This window comes from Diceros bicornis, chromosome 9, assembly GCF_020826845.1.
Source record: "Diceros bicornis minor isolate mBicDic1 chromosome 9, mDicBic1.mat.cur, whole genome shotgun sequence".
NCBI lineage: Eukaryota > Metazoa > Chordata > Mammalia > Perissodactyla > Rhinocerotidae > Diceros > Diceros bicornis.
The window spans coordinates 87,480,516-87,505,034 of NC_080748.1; positions in this window are offsets into that span (position 1 = coordinate 87,480,516).

Below are 24,519 nucleotides of genomic sequence, written 5' to 3' on the forward strand. Positions count from 1 at the left end.
GCCCCTGGGCAGCACTGCATGGCTGTTGGGCTCTCTGACGGCCTGTGACGGAGGCTTCAGAGGCTCGAAGTAGCAGCTTCTGTCTACGTTCTTTCCTTTTTTGGACAAATGATCTTCCTGTACTGGTCACAACACAGACAGCGGCAGTGATTCTGCTGACACAGTTCCCACTGCCTTAGATGAAACGTCTCTCTTCCGCTCAAGTGCCCTGGGAGGTTATTTCCCTCTTCTGTGGGTAAGGAAACCATCCATGGGCAGCCATGCTGGGGCCTCACCTGAGGAGACGTCCTGGTAAGAGGCTGGCGGGGTCCGCACTGAGCGAGTCTAACTTGGGGCCAGATCTACAGCCCTGTGCTCTGCTCTGGCCTGTCAGCAACCACCCTGAGGACCCTCGGGCTCAGGACCTGCACACGGTACCCGCCTCCTGGGGGACTGAGCTGCATGTGAGTAGGGCCTTCCAGCTGCTGTTTGTCCTCCAGCAGCTTTCGAACGACGTTCTGGTTTATCCCTCCTTTCCGGCCAACCAGGTGGACTCTTGACACACCAAAGGGTTAAAGGTATCAGCTGTGGGATCCACAAAGTAAACACAGCATATTTCCTTAGTCCCTTTCACCAAGTCTGTACACAGTTTTTATGCACAAATTGTGTTTAATGGAAGGAGAACTCATGCTTGTTTCAAACAAATCCTTGAGTTGGAAAGAACGTTCTCTCCTGCGGTGGGATAAGAACGCAGATGAGTGCTTGGAGGGTCAGGCAGCTGGGGCCGGACGATAAACGGCGTTGGTGCACCACCAGTGCAGACCGAGGACTGGCCTGCTGTTCTGGTGCTCAGCAGCCCTGGCAGCATCTGGTGTGGTGATATGGATGCACGAAGGGCACTTGCTTCTTGGCCAATCATAAATCAGTTTCTGTGGTTGCATGTTGAGAACTGCCTATGTCCTCCTCCTCAGTCGGGGTCCCTGCTCCCTTGGACACAGGTCAGAACGTCTCTGGCTCAAAGTGGAACAGGCATGTCCTAACAACACTTTCAGTCAAGATGCCCTTTCCTGTCATTGGACGCCCACGCTGCTGGTGCCCAGAGGGATGGCCAGTGCCGTCCCCCATCCTGTCTTCCCCAGATTGTCAGGTGCTGCTGAGATTTTGCCCCGTGACTTGGTTGTAGGAAACCACAGGAGGAGTCTCGAGGAGCCATGTGTCCTTGGCAAGAAGTTGGATGGTCCTGCAGTGTTTCTGAGACATTCCTCTCTGCAGTGTGGTCCAGCCATGGAGAGTGGTCTCCTGGGAAATAAACACCAAGGAGGTGGAAGGATGTGGGCCCGTCAGCGGGTGGACAGCCACTGTCTAGGAGGTTCACGATGCATTTCGATGTCCATGCCGGTGTTGTGAAGCCGCTCTCACTGGTGTGTGGTTACTGGAGGGGCTACAATAACAACAGGCCTTCAGAGAACGCCAGCTCTTTCAACATCTTATTTACCGTATGGAGAAAGTGCTTGTAAAATCTGGAAACCTCACAGTAGAGCTTACAAAAGTCTCGGTCATTCTCAGAAAGGTCTCTATGAGCAAAGCCCAGCTTACAGAGGATCCGATTACCCAGCGAGGTTTAAGGATAGTCACACCAGAGGGACAACTGACGAGTCACACAAATGGAGTGTTCACATTTGGTCTCCGTTTTTCTCTCCCTTCTGGATCCCATAGTTGAAAATCGTCTCAACTCGCACTTCGTGTTTTCACCGCGGCCTGAGGGACCTGTCATTCCTGAGAAAGGATACGAAAAAGGCTGCCGTCCTCCAACTTGAGAGAGGAGGGGAAGTCCCTTAAAGTTGCTGCTCCAGACACGTCGAGGATCGGGAGGTGGTCATCGCTCAGTCTCTCCTTCCGCCATAAAAAGAAACGAGATAATCTGCTGGAAGCCTCGCACTGCCTGTGAAGTCAGCCGGGAGCGTGGGAATGAAAAGGAAGAGGGGAGAAAACCAGGGGCCGTAGAGACAGAGACAGAGAGACATGGTCCCTGCCAGGTGTCCCGGGCTGGCTGGGCACCGTGCTGCCACATGGACGGGGGTGAGCAGTGTCTGCAGCAGGGCGTGTGGGCCACAGCTGGGAGTCCAGGGCTGAGACCCTGCTGGGGAGGAGGGAGACTCCCGTGGGGGAGGCACCCGGACCCGCTGCAGAGCTGCCGCTGTTCTCAGCAGAAGCCGCCTGGGAAGCACCGTGGCATCAACGACCTGGCAACCCTGAGGCCTGGCCGGGTGCGCGAGGGCCCTTTCGACGCAGCTTACCGTCCTGAATCAAGCACAAAAGGGGCTCCGTGAAAGCATGGGGGTCGGATGCACAGCTGGAGTAAACTCACGTCTGTGGGTGCAGCTGCACTGTCAGAGAGACAGCAAGTGCTTTTCAAGATCCTGCTGTGGCCGCGGGCATCCAGCAGGCCCTTCAACAAACGCCGTCTCACGGACTCCCCAGCAATCCCACGAGACGAGCAGGACCGGCGCGGTGCAGCTGAGGAAACCAACTTCGAGAAGTTCCTGAAGAAGCTCGCACAGCGCAGTAGGCTGGTGGGTTTACTGTGCAAGGACCTGCTGCTCTCCCTGGCCCCACTGATGTCCAGTTTGGCTGCATTACTTGCTTTAGTCAGTGAAACGGGCGTCCCACCCCAGCGCATGCTGTGTGGATCACCGCCTGGCCCCTGATGTCCCTTTCCTCTCGGCCCAGGATCCACACCTCCCAGTGAGAGGTGCTCCTTCAGCCTGGGTCCCAAACAGAGGCAACGTGGAGCAGAGCCCCAGGGATGCCCCACGTGTGTGGAGCGGGAGAGAAGAATACTTCTTTGGTGTTGAGGCTGTTTGTTACTGAGGGTAACCAGCTCGAGTGGACTGACTCAAGGCCAGAGTTCAAGTCCAGCTGTGTGAGCCACAGACCTGCCCCTCTGCACGGAGGAAATGTGGCTGCCTGTGGCTAATGACTGTACCAGAGGGACCCCAGGCCACTGTGCCGACCGGACCCAGGACACCCCTCCTGCGGTCCCCGGGCCCTGGCTCTGGGGATGTGCTCTCTGGGAGGTTTCATGTCTTGGTCATTTTTGTCAGCCCGTCCAGTTTCACTTCTCCCTGTTTTTGACGATGAAAGCCCCTTTCTGGTGAGAAGCCCTTCCTTATGGTTCAAGCGAAAGTGACCCTTCCCTTCCACCGTTTGCCACAGAAGTGGGCACATGACCAGGGCCGGCCAGTCAGAGAGCCCCGCTTGTCTGTCCAGTGACGAGTCGAGGGGTGTGCACGTGAGTGACCTGGGCCAGTCAGAGCCTTCTCTGGGACTCTGGCGGGTCCTGAGGAAGATGTTCTCTGTAGTTTGAGATCATTTGCTGTGAGCCTGAGGCAGGCCACCTTCCCACCACGTGAGAAGTTTTCCTGAGAACAAAACCAACCCAGAAAATGCAGAGCCAGAGATGAGTAGAGGGAACAAGAGATGCTCAAAACTGCCTCTTTGATCCAGCTGTCCCTGAAGCCATAAGATCTGTTATACCTCACAGTTATATGACTAATCAGTTCCTTTTCTGGGTATTGTTTAGGTGGCTTGGGCCTGGTCTCTGTCACTTGCACCCAAAGAAGTGCTGGCTAACGCCTCGTAAAAAGGAACATTTGATGTGCTTGTCGGCATGGTGGAAACCCTCCACCTTTCTCGTTCTCCTTACACACAGGACCTAACTAGACAGCGCACTGGGGAGAAGGTGGAGGGGGCATTTCCACGCAGACTTTGAACGAGAATGTATTTTACCAGTATTGAATGCAGTCCTGCATGGTATACACACCATAGCACTATCCATGCACGGGCCCAGAGACACACACGCACGCGCGCATGCACACACACAGGTGCACACACACACGCGTGCGCACATACACACACGCGTGCACATGCACACACACGCACACGCGCATACGGCTACATGGTGAAGCTGTGGTACCACCACTGTGCCATCTTTGCAGTTGTCATTGGTCCCCCAGCGAGCGGGCAGAGGGCACGGGGCCCTGGGACGGTCACTGAGGACCCAACAGTGGCTGCCGAGGCAGCTGTTTCAGCCATGCTTCTCCGGAGACATGCCTACGGCTCCTGGGCCCAGCTCCAGGGAGGACACATGGATTCCATAGCTGCAGCGACAAGAGCTGGCTGACAAGAACTGTGGGGACAGGACCATCCTGCCTGGTAGAAGCTCTGCAGAAAAGGTGCATCTGGGATGGACGCACAGACGCGGGGTTGTTGGCAGGGGGGCTGAAGCCCGTCTGGGTTCTCACCAGCCTTCGAGGTGCAGCTGGCCGCTGGGGCCTCAACACGTGGCGTCCGCGAACGTGGCAGCTGGCCCTGTCACTGGTCAACTGGACAGGCGCTTGCCCCAGAGTGTGTGCCAGGCGCCCGGCCCTGAGGCCCCTGCTGTGTCACTGGTTTACGCTGTGTCCCCACTTACTCCTGAGAGCTCCTTTCAGGAGAGAGCCCCTGAGCATCCCCACATCCATCCCTGTGTCTGGGCTGACCGCCCTTCCCTCCACGTGGTGGGTAACCTAGGAGCCCTAAGAGACAATGACCCCAAAGGTCCCTGTGGCCGGCATCCCCACTGCCCAGCCGTCACAGCCCCTGACCAACACTGCTGCCCTCTCCAGCCGTGCTGCGGGCGAGCCAGCTGGGCAGTGGTTACAGGATGGGTCCCAGGAGATGCTGTCGGCTCTTATCTCACCTGTGACCTGGGTGGGCTGGGGACATGACTTAACTTCCTGAGCCTTGTGATGGCAACTCATCAGGGTCGTTAAGTAGAAAATGCTCAATAAATTTCAAAGAGCATCCCAAAGCTTTCCATCACTATTGGGGTCAAGCATCTGTTCATCTCAGAGCGTCTCCAACAGTCCCCGTGGCCTTAAACTCAGGGGATTGTCCTGCCGGACAAAGTGTGAATCAACTCTCCACTCATCACGGGAGGAGGGCTCCATGGGAGCCCCCACCCACCAGTGTCAGCTCAGAGGGCCCGGGGCCGGCAGCCCAAAGTGGAGGGTGGCTGCCCAGACTGAAGAGTGCAGCCTCAAGACTCCTGATTAAGGCGGTCCCTGTGCCAAAAAGCAGGCATGACCATGCTCTCCCGCCAGGAAAATTCATTTTAAAGACAGTATGTTGCAATACGCCTCGATCCTTCTCCCTGCCACCCTGCCCCGTTAGCTTCAATTGGACAGTCACAGGCTCCAGGTCAGAGGTTGTATTTTTGTTCATTGTGAAACCCGGCCCTCCTGGCAGGGCCCTACCCCCGTGCTCCCTCTGACCATCAGAATCTCTGTTCTCCAGGGCCTGCCCCACATGGCTGCCAGCCCCCCAGCTCCAAAAGGGCAAAATTACCCAGCCAGCAGCTTAGGGAAAGGCTGTGTCTAATTAAATTTAAAATGCGGACATGAGAGGTTTCCTCCTTCAGTTTTTACTGCTTTTTAGAAACACACATCATTTCCCAAATGGAATATGAGTCCCCTCGCCCCCCACCACTGCCTCCACCAGGAAGCCGGGCCAGCCCCTCCTGCAGCAGCATCGGCCCTGCTCTTCTGCAGCCCCACCCTGGACAGCTCGCCCCTCAGGCCACCGGAGCTAAGCCCGCGTGCAGCCGCCTCTGTGTGACGGTCACCACTCGGGGCCCGGCGGTCAGTTGGCCGGGCTGCAGACGGAGCTCACCGAGAGGACGGGCTTGGGTGGAAAATCACTTGAAATGTTGTTGTCATCTTTATTCTTGGGCAGATGTGGAATCCAACCCAGCAGACATTTACTGACTGACTCCTAGATTGTAGGAAGGTGCTGGGTTTACCCCCTACCACAAGGGAGACCTGGGTGCTGTGGGGCCAGGGAGACGAAGACGGAGCAGCGGCTGCTGGCTGGAGGTGGCTCCTCCTGTCCGCCCCTATCTATCCCCTGCCCACTCTCCTGCCCACTCCCCTGTCCACTCCCATGGCCACCCCCTGTCCATCCCTGTCCACTCCTGCCCACCCCCTGTCCACTCCCCTGTCTACCCCCTGTCCACCCCCTGTCCCTCCCCTGTCCACTCCCCTGTTCACCCCCTGTCCACTCCCGTCCACTCCTGCCCACCCCCTGTCCACTCCCCTGTCCACTCCCCTGTCCACCCCCTGTCCACCCCTGTCCATCCCTGTCCACTCCTGCCCACCCCCTGTCCAATCCCCTGTCCAGCCCCTGTCCATCCCCTGTCCACTCCTGCCCACCCCCTATTCTCCCCAGTCTACTCACCTGCCAGCCTCCTGTCCACCCCCTGTTCTGGGGCTGTGACCCCACCGCAGAGAGAGGGCAGGGTGCGAGGAGGCACCAGTGGTTATGAAGAGCCCAGTGCAGGCCTGCAGGCCCCGCCGCACGGCTGCGGTTCTGTCTGTTTCCTGCACCCTCCCCTGGAGGACAGCACCTGCTTGGTGGAGAGCTCAGTCTTTGCTGCAGGAGGTGACACTTGGTGACGACGTGAGGGGTGGGCGAGGCACAATGGGCGGGGATGTAGACTCAGAGGCCCAGAGCCCTGGTCTCCGACGAGGAGCTGGAGACGCTGTGCTTTCTGTGCTCACCAGTCGGGCGGCTTTGAATGCCAACTCGGAGTTTTTACTCCAGCTGATTCCCTTGTGGTCTGAGCCACATCTTTCCTCTTCTGAAAAATGGAGTTATTGACTAGATGATATGAAATGTCAGCTTTAACATTCTATAGTTCAATAAACAGGATAATTTCGTTTTATTATTAAAATATTGAAGACACAAAAGTTGCTCTTTTTTTACTAACTTTACGTGTTTTGAGTTCTCCTTGTTTCTTTCACGTTTCACCGTATGTGTGTGTGTATTTCCATGTTGTTCATACACTATTTAGTGTTCTGATTTTTTTCAGACAAAATATTTTGTAAGTATCCTTCCGAATTGACATATTACCACTTGTCAATGATAATAAGCCATAAAATAGATACGCCTTGATTTACTGAATTGCCTTATTGCTAGACATTTTGAATTGTTTCCTATTTTATCTGCCTTTTAAATTAGTTCCCTTGGGGTTTGGTGGGTCAAGGGCATGAATTTTTATGTTCTTCTACCGTTTTGTCAGATTGCTGCCCAGGGGTCGCGGGCTATCCTGTCCCCTCCTGCCGCCACCCCCCACGCCCCGCCCCACCGCCTCTGCTTCCCGCCCCGACGTCACTGAGTGGAAGTGGAGCCTCGTTCTTGGGTATCAGTGATGCTCCCCCTCGCGTGTTTGCTCTCCCACGACGTGTCTGTGGGAGCTCGTCCTTCCCACTCAGCTCACGCGTCTGGGCTGTGTTCCAAACCCCTTGCACAGGGATTTTGTGTGTAAGTCCTTCAGTAGATGTGAAATCCACAGTATGGCTGTCGATCTATTGTGCCATATTTGCTGTAAATATTGCCCCTGTTCTGCTCATTTCTGGACGTGCTCTGTGATTTTGTCACCCCACGTGTTCAAGTTCCGTGTGAGACTGCTGTGAGAGCTGCTGTCTACACCGGCCAGACGCCCCAGTCAACACGATCTGCCCAGCGTGGGAGAGATGGCACTTGCGGATGAGGACACGCAGCTCGGAGAAGCCAAACTGCTGATGGTAGAACTGGGAGGTTTTACTTTATTTTTGTAATTTGTCTTATTATGTTTTAATTAAAACAATTGTACACACATAACACAATCACACTGTGAATAAACAGGACCACAGCTCGCCTGGGACTGACACTTAGAGTCCCCTCCTGACCACGTGTTAGTTCTCTTTTTGAAACACCAACGACTTTTAACTTTTAAGCTATTTTTTCTGGTCATTACTTTTACATCACTAAATCATATGCTTTTGTTTTTATTTCTTGATTTATCAATTGTAGACAGCGTCTGCTTATTTCCTGCCATGATGGATGTTTTAGCTCCATCTCCCCCACTCCCAAGTTCCCACTATAATTATGTCCCTATTTTTAGTTAAGTCCATAAATAGTATTTACATTTTCATGCCTATGTAAATATCATTTACTGCTGACCCAAGAAAACACTAGGATTATTTTTTCTTCTGTAAACACTGTCCCCTTGTTTTGTCCCCCTTGGTAGTTCTCATTTTTTTTCTTATATATTCTCTTATTTGTTCATATTCTCTTAATAGCTTTTATTCTCCTTCACCGTTATGGCTGGTGGTCCACTGGTTCTTTCCTGTTTCCCCCAGGATAAGCCCCTCTTGGAGTCAGCTATCATTCTGCTCCAGCCAGAACCGTTCGCTCTCTAGACCTGATGCCCAGTTGTCATTTTAGGACGTCCCTGCAGTTTTTCCGAGTTGGATCCACTATTTTATGGATCCCAGGTCTTCCTCTTTCTTTATTTTGTTTTTCATTTTGCTGGAGCACATGCTCAAGTAAGTTTCTAAAAAGTGTGGGGGGAGGTAAATATTCTGAGAACTTATTATTTGCCTATTCACTCTCTGGTAAATATTCCAGAAAACGTCTTTATTCTATCTTCATTTGATTCATAATTTTTCTGGAACTGATTTCAAAGTAATTTGAAAGTAATTTTCAGGAGCTAAGAACTGAAACTAATCTGACTGATTCAAAAACCAGGGTTCTTTTTACCTGATTTATTCTGGCTGAGAAAGCAAGTCCACCATCATTACTGTCATCAGCAAGTAACTTGAAACAAATCCTTTGAAAAGTAACCTTAGATTCACAACCAAAATATATTCTCACCTTACCCTTACAATGCTCTAAATTTTCCATTTACAAAATGGAGATCCTCTCTTGTTTGTTTGTTTTTTCTTGGTCTGGCATTTTTGGAAACTGCAGGTGAATTTTGGCTGAAGATGGTATGATGGGTCATTTTACTGAGCGCCTCCACCCCGAAGTCTTGAGACCTCGGTCCTGCGTCTGGGTGTTCTCAATGCATTGGGATCACCCGATCTCACTTGTGCTGGGAAAGGGAATTGCCACGATCCTCCGAGAGCAAGGGCAGACAAACACTGACTCGGGGGTCAGCACGTGTCTCAGGCAGCTCCAGCCACTGTAACAAAGTTGTACACACGGCAGGGGCAGCGGGGAGACTTAAACAACAGGAATTTAGTGCTTAGGGTCCTGGAGGCTGGAAGTCCAAGATCAAGGTGCTGGTGGATTTGGTTCCGAGTGAGGGCCTTGCTGCTTTGCAGGTGCCCACCTTCTTCCTGTGTCCTCACAGGCAGAGAAAACCCTGGTCTCCTCCTTGCCTTATAAGGACACTAATCCCACCCCGGGGGCTCCATCGTCGCCACCTCATCTAATCATCTCCCAGAAGCCCCACGTCCTAACACCATCACATTGTGGTTAGGGCTTCAATACGTGAATTCGGGGGGTCGCAGTTCAGTACACAGCAGTAAGCTTTCGAACACGGGGGTTGTGTTTCCTTCATTCGTTTCTAGTTGAGGGTGGAGTCACCCCTCACACGTGGTCTGAGGGGGAGCCTCGCGCACGCCCACATTCTCCATTCAGGCGAGCACCCACTGCGCGTCCTCCAGGGCCAGGGAGTCCCAGGCCTGCGCACAGATCGGCAAGAACAGACACACACCCTGCGCTGGTGAAGCTGGTGAGGTCTGCACCCACACTCCGTCCCCCCGACCCTGGGGGCAAGTGTCCCCTGCTCCTCTGTGTCGAGTCACGCCTGACCACCTGCCCCTGGACACAGACGTCAGGTCCAGTTCACGTCTTTCTAACAGCAAACATCTCCAAATAGGCTTAGAGATTTTTCTTAAAGTTCTTCCCAGAATACGTGTGTAATTTCAGCCTACATTCTGCAGTCATGTTCAGAACACATTATCGAGCTTGCTCTGATCAGTAACTGGGTCTCCAGAGGTAAGTTATTGATCTTTGGAAACAAACGGATTCTTTCAGGGCCATAGTGTGCACTCCTTCACGCAGTAAAGGGCCTGCCAGGATGCTGGCAGGATTAACTCACCTAATTCCTCCATGAACACCGGGCCTTTTGTTAGGGGGCTCTGTCCTGCCATCTTTATTCTGCCACCCCCAACTCTAAACAGCTCTGTGGTTAGAACCCGCCCTTTGTCAAAGAGCACACGGCATTCACACCACACAGTGCTCTGTATTGGTGAGTCATGCCCGGGGTCAAGACTCGGGGAGGTGTAACGTGCTGCCATACCCCTGTCTGGGGTGGTTGAGGAGCCCACCAAAGCTGGTGCCGCCCATTGTTTCCGCTCTGAAGCAGGGAGATCTGGGAGCAAAGGAAATAGAGCAGGGAGCGCATCCAAGGAACGGCAGGAAGGGACTAGGAATTAGTGGGAATTCATCAGCCAAGCTTGTGCCAATTTTACTTCTACAGACTCAGGACACTGTCTGGCTAATGGTCCTGCCTCCTGTTAATGTCTCCTGGTTGCCTGGGTCCAGAGCAGCCAGCCGTGCTACAGGAGAAGCTCTGCCACCAGGAAGGCTGCAGCATTGTCGTCTTAAAATGCTTCTGGGGTTTCCTTTTTCTCTTGCCCCGGGAAAGACACAATGCTGTGCACGTGGACTGATTAACCGACGGCAAGTGGAGCAGTAAAGGGCTTGGCAAAGCTTTCTGTCCTCAAACCTGCTTTCCTTCAACGGTGCGGCTAGCCGGAGGCCCCCACATCACGGCTCACATGCTGGCCTCCTCAACACCAGAGTCAAAACTGTCCTCAGACGTCGGTACAGACCTCCTCATCCTCAACTCTGGAGGTTTCTCAGCCTGGCACTGCTCCCTACTGAATAAATGGTCCCCCTGTTTGGTGTGAAACGTTCCATTGCCTGGTTCACGGATAACCCCCTCTGCTCTGTCTCCCCCCGTCTCCCTGAAGTCTCCTTCCTCTGGCTTCTCTTCCTCCCACACCCTGGTAAGACATCCCCGAGGCTCTGTCCTTTGCCCTGGTCTCTTCTCCAATACTCCCCTATAATAATCCCACCCACTTTGACAAATTCACCTGCCTCTCGGTAGACTGCAACTGCCTTGTCCCCAGTCTCTCTCCTCCAGGCTTTCTCAAGTGGTTCCAAAGACACATGTTCTCTCAACAAGGCGTACTCACTATGGCCTTCCTCTGCCAAGCACTTCCAAGAGTCTCCACTCTCGGAATCAATGACAGAGCCCAGACATCAAAACTCTTTGGTTCAGCACTGGCCGACACTTGGTGAGATTCAGTCTAGTGTCACTTATTGGGCTTCTGTTCCCTCTGCCCGGAATTTAAGGTCAAGTTTTCCCATGAAGCCTAGAAAATTTCTTCAACCATAAGTTCTTTAAATTTGCAACACCAGTTACCTGAATCTCTGTCACAGCTCTTATGGTCCTATGCCTTGCTGTATGGTTACTGGTGGACAGGTCTTCTCTACCTACTGGCCTGAGCAATAGGTCACCCATTTTCATATTTCCTCTACAATACATTGTGGGCAGCAACAGATATTGTTGTATAAATGAATCAACAATTGGTCTCTGAATGTTCAACATTGAACATATATGTAACATTGTGAATTCATTCATTGGGTTGATAAATGTTCAATGACGAAACATTTGTTAAATAGGTGAAAAAGAATACTGTTCCCTCACTTCCAATAGTAGACAGCACATAGAAAAACAATCAAGAAGGGGATAGAGGACTTGAACACCGCTATAAGCCAATGAGACCAAACAGACATATAAAGAACCTTCCACTCAACAGCAACAGAACACACATCCTTCTTGAGTGCACATGAAGTATTCTCCAGGATAGACCACATGTTAGGCCATAAAACAATTCTCAGTAAATTTTTTAAAGTTGAAATCATACATGCTATTTTCTTTGATCGCAATAGAATGAAACTAGAAATCAATAACAGAAGGAAAGGAATATTTGCAAATATGACAACACACTCTTAAACAACCAATGGAGCAAAGAACAAATCATAAGAGAAATTAGAAAGTACTTTGAGAAGAATGAAAATGGAAATACAACATAGCAAAACTTATGGGATGCAGCAAAAGTAGCGCTCAGGGGGAAATTTATAGCTGTAAACACCTACATTAAAAAAGAATAAATGTCTCAAATCAACAACTTAACTGTACACCTCAAGGGACTAGAAAAAGAAGAGCAAACTAAACCTAAAGCTAGCAGAAAGAAGGAAATAATGATCAAAAAAGTTGGTTCTCTGAAAAGATCAACAAAATTGACAAACTCTAACAAAGAGTTCAGAAATTAGCTATACTGACTGAAAAGAAGAGAGAAGACATAAATAACTAAAACCAGAAATGAAAGTGGGGACATTACTACCAAGCTTACAGAAAGTAAAAGGATTATAAAAGAATACTGTGAGTAATAATGTGTCAACAAATTTGATAATCTACATGAAATGGACAAATTCCTAGAAACACCAAGTGACTAAAAAAGAAATAGAAAATCTCAACAGATCTATATGAAGTGATGAAATTGAATCAGTAATCAAAAAGCTCTCACCAAAAAGAGTCCAGGACCAGATGGCTCCATGGGGAATTCTACCAAACATTTAAATAATTAATACCAAATCTTCTCAAACTCTTCCAAAAAATAGAAGAAGGAACACTTCCTAACAGATTCTATGAGGCCAGCGTTCCCTGATAACAAAGCCAGACAAAGATATCACAAGAACACTACAAAGCAATATCCCTTATGAATACAGAGGCAAAATTCTTCAACAAAATACCAGAAAACCAAATCCAACAGCACATAAAAAGGATTATACCCCATGACCAAGTGGAATTTATCCCAGGAACACAAGGGTGCTTCAACATAAGAAAACCAATCAATGTAATACACTCTCTTAGTAAGAATGAAGGAAAAAACCCCAGAGTCATCTCGATGCAGAAAAGGCATTTGACAAAATTCAACACTCTTTCATGATAAAAACACTCACACTAAGAATAGAAGGCATGATAAAGGGTATTTACCAGAAACACTCAGCTAACATCATACGTGATGATGAAAGACTCAAAGCTTCCGACCTCAGATCAGGAAGAGGACAAGGATGTCTGCTTCCACCACTGCTGTTCAATGTCGTATTGGAAGTCCTAGCCAGAGCAATAAACAAGAAAAAGAAATAAAAGTATCCAAATTGGAAAGGAAGATGTAAAACTATCTTTATTTTCAGATGACACGAATCCACATATAGCAAATCCCAATTAATCCACAAAAAAACTCTTAGAGCTGATAAACAAATTCAGCAAAGTTACAGAGTACAGGATCAACACACAAAAATGAGTTGTGTTTCTATACACCATCAATGAATAATCCAAAAAGACAACTAAGAAAACAATTCCATTTTTAGTAGCATCCAAAAGAATAAAATACCCAGGAATAAATTTAACCAAGAAGTTAACAAAGAAGTTGAGAGATTTGCATGCTGCAAACTACCATACACTGCTGAAAGAAATTACAGAAGACAGCCATGTTCATGGATTGGAAAACAATATTGTAACTATTGAAAGCTTCCCAAAGTGATGTACAGATCCAATGCAATCCTATCACACACACACAAATCACAGAAATCCCAATGGCCTTTTTTGCAGAAATGGAAAAGTCAATCCTAAAATTCATATGGAATCATAAGGGACTCCAAACCTCCAAAACAGGTGAAAAAGAACAAAGCTGGAGAATTCACATTTCCCAATATCAAAACTTATTACAAAGCTACAGTAATCAAAACAGTGTGGTACTGGCATAGGAGGGACATATAGACCAACGGAATAGAATTGAGAGTCCAGAAATAAACCTAAACATCTAGGACCAATTGACTTACAATGAGGGCGCTAAGACCATTCAATGGCGGAAAAATAGTCTCTTCAACAAATGGTGCTGGATACTCGCAAGCAAAAGAATGAATTTTGACCCCACCTCTCCATATACAAAAATTAATTTGAAGTGGATCGATGACCTAAATATAAGAGCTAAAATTTATAAAACTATTAGAAGGAAACAGGAGTAAATCTTCATGATCTCGGATTTGTCAATGGATTTTTAGATTTGACACCAAAAATACAGACGACAAAAGAAAACATGGATACATTGGAGTTCATAAAAATTAAAAACTTTTGTGCCTCAAAAGACATTACCAAGGAAGTGAAACGACGACCCACAGAATGGTGGAAAATATTTGCAAATCATATATCTAATAGGGGTTCAGTGGCCAGAATGTATGAAGAATTCTCACAACTCAACAACATGAAGACAAACAACTCGATTTTTAAAATGGGCAAAGGATTGAATAGACATTTCTCCAAAGAAGATATATAAATGACCAAAAAGCACACGAAAAGATGTTCAACATCATTAGTTATTAAGGAAATGCAAACCAAACCCACAGTGAGATACCACTTCACACCTACAAGGACGGCAGTAGTTTCTTTTAGTGGAAATAGAAGCCCTCATAAATCACTGGTAGGAATGTAAAATGGTGCAGCTGCTGTGGAAAACAGTTTAGTGTTTCCTCAAAGAAGCTATGCGTAGAATTGTCATATGACTCAGCAGTTCAGCTCCCAGGTGTGTGTGTGTCCAAGGGCAACAAAAACATACGTCCACACTGAAACTTGCACGTGAGTGTTCACAGCAGCACTATTCACAATGGCCAAAAGGTGGAAACAGCCCAAATGTCCATCAATAGTTGATGGGACACACTGTGGTCTAACCATACAGTGGGACGTTATTCAGCCAGGAAAAGGAATGAAGCCCTGACACACGCTACAACTTGTATGAACCTCGAGAACATGCTCAGTGAAAGAAGCCAGACACAAAATTGTGCTTCCTTTTACGTGAAACGTCCAGAACAGGCAGATCCCCAGAGACAGAAGGCACATCGGTGGTTGCCAGGGGCTGGAGGAGGGGGATGGGGAGTGACTGCTGATGGGCCGGGCGTTTTTCTGGGGTGAGTGTCTTGAAGATGTTTTAAAACTAGACAGAGGTGGTGGTTGCACAACAGTGTGAATGCACTAAATGCCATGGAACTGTACACTTTATCGTTAATTGTTTACGTGACTTTTACTCAATAAAACATATGTAAAATGAAAAGAGTTATATTTACGAGTGAGCCTGTCTTCACATTTGCAACCGCAAGTCACCGAGAACATTTCCGTATACAGAGCCAACCATCTGCACTCCCTTCCCTCCACAGCCCCCGTCCTTGTTTTGCTGCCGTATCAGGGCCGTCAGGGCCCAGATCAGCCCTGGAGACCGTGGGCTATGAAGATGCCACCTTGACTCTGTCCCAGGAACTCTGAAGAGTATCTGACCGTCTCTACCGGCGTCTTTTCTGTGCCTTCAACCTCCGGGGAAGGTCAGAGCTTGGATCTCCTAGCCACAGCCAAAATCCTGTCTGACAAATTCCATCCCATTCGCCTGTGGAGGAAAACATCACCCCCATGGGCCTTATGCAGCAGGGAGGACACAAATTCCTGGACCGGGGCCCACAGATGCAGCATCAGGCTGCCTGCTGTTGAGGCTGGAGGTGTGGAGGAGCTGTGGCCAACGAAACCCTTCGCAAGGGCTAATGGGATGGGCCCCGTCGTGTATGGGGTTGGCTGCTGCTGGTGGCGCTTCTCCAGTAGCTAGAGGAGACCTACGCGGCATCTGGGGCAGGAAACAGAAGCCTCTCAGGCTACGCGTGCTCCAGACCATCAATGCCTCCGCCCACCCTGTCTTCATCCTCCTTCCCTTCCCAGGTCTGGATTTCTTGAGTCTGGACTTAACTCCAGAAGACAAGAACTGCGCCTTCTCTCTCCTCTCCCCGCCCTGTTGAAGGCTTTGAGATGCTTGCTTGTGAGGAAGACCCAGGCCCTGTCCCTCACCCCTGCAGACCACCGTTCTGTGGAGGTTCGTCCACCCCGAGGTGGGGGACAGAGCCCCAGTGCTGGCCTGCGTGTCCAGCTTCGTTCCTCCTGTGAGACCGAAAGTCACAAGCAGTGATGACTAAGTCAGAGATTTGGTCATGTCTGAATTTGCCAGAGTTTCCAGCTCCTGAGGCCAAGTGCAGCCTCACACGCTGACTCCAGCCAGACAGGCCCGTGGGTGCCCCGTTCTAGGTCATTATTTCACAGCAGGCAGTTTCCCCGCCGGCCTTGGATGGTCAAACCACTTTCCATGTCCAACTTGTGCATATCCCAGGACAATTCCCCAGCAAATCTCCTGGAAGAGTGTGCACATGGCCCGGCAGAGTCATGCTCGTCTCAGCCCCAGTCTCCTGATAGAAGAATGTGTGGCATTCCCTGTGGTAACCCACAAAACCCTGCGGAGGTTCCTGGAAGAAAAACCACCGTGTTTCTCCAGACGCTTGAAATGTTCCCTCTAAACGTGGCCCAGAGTCGTTAAGGAGACGGAATTCTTGTTTATCTTTTAAGCAGTGACCATTTATCACGTCTTCCAGCCAGATGCACACTCAGCACTATTCCAGGACACGTGAGTCAGGGGGCCCTGGCCCAGACCCCAGCTGGGACCGAGGATCTGCCGCTGGAGAAGGTGATCACGTTCCTGACCTGTGAGGCCGGGGATTCTTGTTTTTAAGGGCTGGTTAGAGGCCCCAAACCAGGAGGAAAGTTTGTGCGGGTAGAGCGACCCGTGGGGATGTTTATCCACCTGCCAAGGAGGAAAGGCGGAGCAGGGCTCAGGCAGGAGTGGATCCCCCATGGCCTAGAGGCTCTGGGCCCAGTGGGTCCTCCCTTTATGGGCAGGAGCCAGAGCTGCCCTGGAAACAGATGCTGTGCAGCCAGACAGACGGACAGAGGCGAGGAAATGTTGCTTGGAGCAGAGTCCTGAGAGATGAAGGATGGAGCTGAAGCGAGCCTCCAAGGGCCAGGCCAAGGAGGCTCAGGTGACCTCTGCTGACTGCCCAGCAGGAGACCATGGCAGGCCTCGGTTTCCTCGTCTATGAAATGGAAACAAGTCTACCCCGCCACGGGTGGTCGCAATCACGTGTGCCCAGCATGTACCTGCCACAGAAAAACCTAGAAGCTCTCGTCGCCTGTTCTCTTGGCTGAAACAAGGATGCTCACCTCCCCCGAGGGTCTGCTTCTCATCTGTTCGAGGTCCACTTCTCTCTGTGACCGCTGGTGCTGACACTGAGTGTCATGTTCCCCGGGTCCCCACACCCCACTGTTCCATCCAGGATGGGAAAGGGCTGGACGCCAAAGAGAGGGCTGTGCGTTTGGTGAGGGGGAGTCCAGGGCCAGACACAGGGAGGCTGCAATATAGGCCAAGGTCAGAGGGAGCTAAGAGGTGGCCGTCGTAGGCAGAATCCGGGCAGCAGCCAGGCGCTGCAGCTGAGTGACGAGTTAGGGTCACACCACAGTCTCAGGAAAGGAGCTCAGCGAGGCGCCTCCAGGCCCGCAGGCCCCTCTCCTCCTTCCGCCTCTGCTGTCTGCTGCCCACGCTCTGTCCTCGTCCCTGCACCCCCAGGACAAGTCCCGCACCAGCGGTTCTCCGGAAGGTGGAAGGCCAAGTTCAGGAGTCTCCTTGTCCTTGGTCCGCAGCAGTTCTAGGAGAAATGCTTGTGTCCCTGCCCCTTCCTTTCTGGCCTCCCCACGCCTGCCACGCCCTCCAGGGCTGGCACAGCTCCCACCGGGGCAGCCGGTCAGCTAATATCCACGCCGGGCAGCTCTCCATCCACCCACTGCTGCCCGCACGCAGATGGGGCCCCTCTATTGGAAAGCTAGGGTTTGATTCTGCCTGAGGGTCCTGCCTAAGGCCTGGGTCCCAGAGGGGTTTTCTGTGATTTTACCTGTTGTTTGTTTGTGCAGCTTTCCACCTGGCAGCCCCGTGTTCAGCTGTGTCCCTCCTGCCTGGCACGACAGGCCCCCAGGAAAGCCGTCATTACCTGGAGAGACGCTCTACGTGGCCCCGGGCCCAGGACGCTTCCTTCCACAGATCCATCGTGAATCAGTTTGCCCATAAGATGGCAGCAACTCTACACGGGGAACAAGATCACAGACTCATAATTGCACAACCCACCGAATCAGGCAGAGGGATGGACCGAGGCCCAGGGCGAAGTGGTTTTCTCTGAATCCTCAGCAGGGCCTAGGGGGTGCTCGCCTCCACGTCAGGGCTCCCAGCTTCACAGGGCGTCAGAATCCCCGAGCGTCCAGTTCAGGAGGTCTGGGGGCCGAGAACGTGCATTCCTAACACGGTCCCAGGTGGTGCTGCTGAGTCAGGAACCCCTTTGAGAACCAGCGCTCGGACGGCACTTGCTTCATTCGTGGGCCCTTCACCACGGCCAGTGACGTAGCTTCTCTGAGCCCCAGTGTCCTCGTCTATAAAGAGGGAGTAATGACCGCACCCCAGTCAAAGGCCTGGGGGTGACACATCGTGTGCACCTGCCGTCCCAGCCACAACGACTCCCCGCTCTGTTCCTGCCCACCACCACCCTCCAAGCCCAGCCCCTCAGTCCGCTGGGCAAAGCCCCTTCCCCTCCACCGTCTCCCCCGTCTGTGGGAAATCCGTTAGGAGCTGCGTGCAGCAGGCGACGTGGGGCTGTGAGGGGAGCGACTGGTGCCTCTCCCGACGGAGGCATTGGAACCGAGGGTGGCTCGTTTACCTCCTGGTGTCCTGGGCATGTGTCTTAGCTTTTCCCTGAAACATGAAAAGAATGACCAATATCCACTGACAAATAGTGTTTTCTTTCATTCATCACAGACAACGCAACAAGCCGATGCAGCACAATCTCTTCCCTGAGGCTGACCCACCGTCAACCTCACTGGACGTGTTGGATGGGTTGGCCAGGCCACGCAAACCTTCTTTTCATGGAGACACTCTGCTGGGTCCCCTTGGTGCCAGAGGACCAGGGCATCCTGTGCTCTCTGGGGCTGAAGTCCCAGGGCTACTGAACCCCAACCACCCCGCAGCCTCCATTCTTGGCGTCTGGAGGACTCCAGGCTGTGGCTGCACCCCCCTCTACGGTCAGTTCCCCTCTGCTCCTTGCCACCAGGGGAGCCTGAACTCAAGGGCCGTAGATGGGCTGGGCACTCCTGAAATGCCCCAAGTCAGATGTGATGAAGATGGCAGCCTGGCCTCGCCTGGGAGGATCCTGGGAGGTGACGCCCGGGGTGGGCCTTGAGGGGCAAATGCCCAGATGGGCTGACCAGGCCCAGAGGGAGGAGGAGGGCAGGGGCAGGAGGGAAGGGAGTGGGGAGGAGAGGTCCTGGCAGGGCTCCAGGGCGGGGCAGGCACACCAGGAGGGTGACAGGGTGGCGGGGACGTGGAGAGGTCGTCTGGTGTGTGGGGCGGATTCCAGGTGGAGACAGCTTCTACATGGTTATTGTGCGTTTATTGACCAAACGCTTCTGTTGAAATGTACCATGCACACCCATCAGGATTCAGGACACCCCAGCACCCCCAAGGTCCCCCTCACCCGCCACGCCAGGTCCCTCTCGCCTGTCCTGAGTCTTCATACAGATGGAATCAAGCTCTGCGTCCTTCCCTTCAGCGTTACGTCCATGAGATTCAGGCGGTAGGCACTGACGCTGTGGGTGGAATTCCGCTGTGCAGGTAGCAGAGTGGGTGGGTCCTCTCTCCAGGGTGAGGACTGCTGGAGTTGTCCGGGCAGGAGAGAAGGGAGGGCGGCACGAAGAGAACACCACTCAGGAGACAGGTCCCCCTCCCTGTTGCTGGTTTCCCTCAGCTCCGGGAGAGGAGCGCTCTTCGTAACTGCAGACCGTTCCAAAGTGAGAAGTCACGACTGCTCTATTATTATTTCTGTGTCACTTTCCAGGAGTAACACATGGGTCACTGGCATAGTTAGTGTCCACTCCTCGTCCTTACGTCCAGCTGCACCCAAGTGGGGCTAAAATTGTGAGATGGTATCATTTGTCCAGAGACCCGAATCCTTCATTCTACTGACCCAAATCCCTCTCGTCACAATTGGATGTCATTCGTTGTGGGTTTTTTGTCCATTTTTCAGCTGTATTGAGATACAGTTGACGTACAATAACATGCACATATTTAAGATGTACAGTTTAGTGAGTTTTGACCTGCAGATACACCCACACAATCATTACCGTCATCAGGTTGAACGTGAATGTGTCCATCACCCCAAAGGTTCCACCTGCCCCTTCCCTGCTCCTCTTGCCGGAGCAACACTAACTTTTCTGTTACTGTAGACTAATTTGCATGTTCTGGAACTTTCCATAAATGGAATAATACAATATCTACACTTTTATCGCCTGACCTTGTTCACACTGCGTGATTATCTTGAGATTCATCGATAATTCACTCCTTTGTAACGCTCAGCAGCACGTTTTTCTGTCTGAGTATGTCACACCTTGTTTATCCGCTCACCTGTTGGTGGACATCTGGGTTGCTTCCAGGTTTCAGCCGTCACGAACATTCAGGCACCAGTCTTTGTGTGGACACACCCAGAAATGGAATGTCTGCCTCATATGGTCACATGTCTAAGTTTTTAAGAAACTGCCAAACTATTTTCCAAAGTGGTTTTGCTCTTTTACCATCCCGCCTGCAGTCTCCGAGGGTTCCAAGTGCTCCACGTCCTCGCCGACACCTGGCTGGTCGGTCTTCTCAATTTCACCCATTTAGTGGGTTTGTGGTAGTTGTATCTCCTTAAGGTTTTAATTTGCATTTCTCTCATGACTAAATGATGCTCACGTCCTTTTGTGTGCTTCTTTGCTGTCCGTATATCATCTTTGGCAAAGTGTCCATTCAACTCTTTTGCCTGTTGCTCAATTGAGTTTTTGTTGTCTTCTAATTCAGTTGCAAGATGTCTTCATACATTCTAGATGAAAGTCCTTTGTTGGATATGTGTTTTGCAAATATTTTCTCCCACTCTGCTAGTCTTTTCATTTTCTTTAGTGTCTTTTCAAGGGCAAAAGTTAAAGATGAAATTTAATTTATTGATGTTTTTCACAAAGTTTTAACTTTTTTGCCCTATTTAAGAAATCTTTCCCAAACTAAAAGCGACTATGATTTTATCTCACATTTCTTCTAGAAGTTTGATTGTTTTAGTTCACGTGTTTAGATTTATGATCTGTTTCAAGTTGATTCTTGTATGGGGTGTGAGGTAAGCATTTTGAGGATTTCTCCGTGTTCCGTTTTGTTGCGTATGAATGTCCAAACCATCCAGCACCGTCGGTTAAAATATCGTTTTCCTATGAATTGTCTTGGCATCTTTGTCAAAAATGAACTGACCACATCTGAGGAGTTCTATTCCTGGGGTCTCGGTTCTGTCCTATTGACTTATTTGTCGCCTGCAGCGATGACCTCACCATCTGGATTACTGTTGCTTCATCACAAGCCTTGAAATCACGTGACGTAAATTCTCCAACTTTGTTCTTTTTGTGCTTTGTCACGTTAAATCCTTTGCTTTTCTATATAAGCTTTAGAATCAGCTTGTCAATTTCTACTAAAAAACCTGCTAGGATTTTGATTGGGATTGTGTTGATTCTAGAGATTAATTTGAGGAGATCGGCGTCTTAACAATTTTAACAATATTGAGTATTCCATTCCATGAACACAGTATTTCTTCATTCATTCAGGTCTTCAATTTCTCTTTAAATTCTCAATGTCTAGGTCTTGTGCATATCTTTTGTTGAATTTATTTCTAAGTATTTGTGTTTTTAACTTTGTATTTTGAACTAATTATAGCTGCACAAGATGTTGCAAAATAGTACAGAGAGGTCCCCGTACCCACCGCCCTGCTTCCCCGATAGTGGAAACTACACAATGAGGGTAAATTATCAAAACCATGGACTCGACGTCAGCACCACACAATTAACTAGGCTACAGCTCACTTGACTGGAGATACACCCATCCTTCAGCCCCAGATAGTTTTTGCAGGCATTCATTTTATTTTGGGTATGTCCTTGCGCAGTATTTCTGTGATATGTAGATTTGTGAAACCACAACCACATTCAAGACACAAAACCATCCGGTCACCACAGAGGACTCCCTACTGCTGCCTCTTCCTGACCCCTGGTAACACCGGTTCCTTCCCCAGCTCTGTACTTGGTCACTTCAGGAACGTTTCGTAAATGGCGTACAACATGCACCTTTTGAGACTGGACATTTTACCCAGCATAACACCCTTGAGATCCATCCACGCTCTGTCTCTCAGTCCATTGTTGCTTTTCATTACTGGGTAGTGTTCCATTCTGCAGATGGGCCACAGTTTGCTTACCGCCAAGGACACCGGGCTCTTTCCAGGTTTCAGCTGTCACAAACAGAGCTGCTATGAACGTCTGTGAACAGGTTTTTGCATGAACATGAATTTTCATTTCTCTAGGACAAACGCCCAGGCATGCATTTCCTGGGCCATACGGTGGGTGTACATTTAACTTTTTAGGAAATTGCGAGACAAGCAGAATGGACAGAGGTGGGCCAAAATTGGAAGAAAGGGCCAGTCATTTTCCCTTCAAAATCACTTTCAAAAAAAGATCTAGACCTAGACATATATGGTAAATTAATTTTCCACAAAGGTGCCAAGACAGCTCAATGGGAAAAGAAAGTTTTTTCAACCAGTAGTGTTGGATCCATTGGTATCTTTATGGGGGAAAAACATGGACCCTTGTCTCATACAAAACACACACAAATAATTCAAAATGGATCATAGGTCTAAACATAAATTCTAAAACTATAAAACTTCTGCAAGGAAACACAGGAGAAAATCTTTTGCTTGGGGTAGGCAAAGATTTCTTAGAACACAAAAAGCATGAAACAATTTAAAAAACTGGTAAATGGGACTTCATAGAAATTAACAACAGGCACCTTGTAGGAAAAGAAAAGGCAAATCACGTGAACACCTCCCACTGTCCTACACCCCCTTTCCGCTCCCAGATGTTTGCCCAAAGAGACACAACGTGTCCACACCCAGATATGTGTCCATGGAGCTTTGTTTGTAAGAACAGCTAAAACCACGAACAAGTGTCCATCTTCTGGCAGATGTGTGCAGACTGGAGGGCCGTTCGGCAGGCGCCACCCAGCCATGAAGAGAGGTGTGTGTGATGACACGGCAGACCCTGAGTCCTTATGCTGTGTGGAGTCCGTACCCTGTGACTCCAATCACAGGAAACTCACAGCGTGCAAACCGCTTTCTCGTGAGTGGAGCAGAAGGGCTGGTTTCTGGGCGTGGGGTGGACAGAGGGGCGGGCTGCATCCTCTGCGGGTGACGGGAATATCACCATCTTGATTGTGGTGCTAGTTTCACGGGCTTATACACACGTCCAAAAACAATCAAATGACACACTTAGGTATACACAGCCTATTGTACTTTAATTTTAATTCAACGAACTTAAACCAAAGAAAAAATGCTTTACAAAACGTGACTAGATGGCCCTGGGTCAGACACTCATGGCTGGTTCTCGGTTCTCAGTGGTCAGTCAGGGAAGGCCGGCGTCCCTCCTGGACCTGTGGGTGTTGGGCGTCTGCCTCCCGAGCTCACAGCACTGCCCTCCCCCAGAGCTCCTCCCCCTTTCTCTGGCATTCAAGGCCCTCGGCAGCCTGGAGCTGAGCCAACGTTCCAAACTCATCCTTGTCTGCTCCCTGGGTGACCCTGGGTACGTCCAGCATGTCCCCTCTGTAGGCCCCGATGACCTGGCCCCCTCTGGCTGCGGTGTACATGTCTGAATCCCACCTTCCCTCACACGTCCTGGCCCGGCCTTCGTGAGGCCCCAGCCGTGGGCCCCCCACTCCACACACCACCCCTGCCTCGATGACCGGTCAAGCTCCTGGGTCCCAACGGATTCCCACATGAACTAACTCAGAACCTACTAATTGGTGACGTGGTACCACTTGCTAGGTGCCCTGGGTGAAGGTCTCCAGAAACCAGTTGGGAGGGAACGTTAACAGGAAAACCCTCAACCCGAAGTGGGACCCGGCCACCACCGTCCTGGACAGAGCCATCCTTGCCGCCAGTCTGGGGACACGGTACGGCCGGTGGGGAGCTGACCAGGCCCTGGGGAAGCATCGTGGGGCCAGCCCAGCTTTCAGCTCTCCTCGCACCAACTAGAGGCGCCGGCGCATTCCTCCTCCTGCTGTCAGGCCCTCTCCTGCCTTTCTGAGTCACAAGCGTTCTCCAACCCTCCTCTCCACCGTGCTCTGATCCGGCCTGGCAGAGTGCCCGTCCTCCTTGCCTCCCTGGGGTCTCGCTCCCGGTCGGAGCCTGGTCCCCAGCGTCCATGATGCCCCAGCCCTCAGGACCTTCAGCTATCTGGAGGAAAACAGCCCCGAAAAGCCTTCTTCGTTCCTGGGCCATTGTTTTTTCTCCTACAAACTTGGCCCCATGTGCTATTTAACGAATAAAGTTTTGGCTGCCGTCCTGCTGTGAAAAAGGCCTGGCCGAGGCCAGAACAAACAGTGATGGGGCAGGGGGGGCTGCCTTCAGGCTGAGCAGGCTTCCTGGCGCAGCAGCCCTGCTTTTGTTGGATCTCAGACTGTCCTCTGAAATGTCCCTGCGAGATCGGGCTTCCCCCCTTAATGAGGAGACGACTGGTAGAAAGGGTCCCCGAAGGCTGCCTCCTGGAGCCTCCAGCTTCCCCATTCCTGTGGCAACCACTGTTTTGGG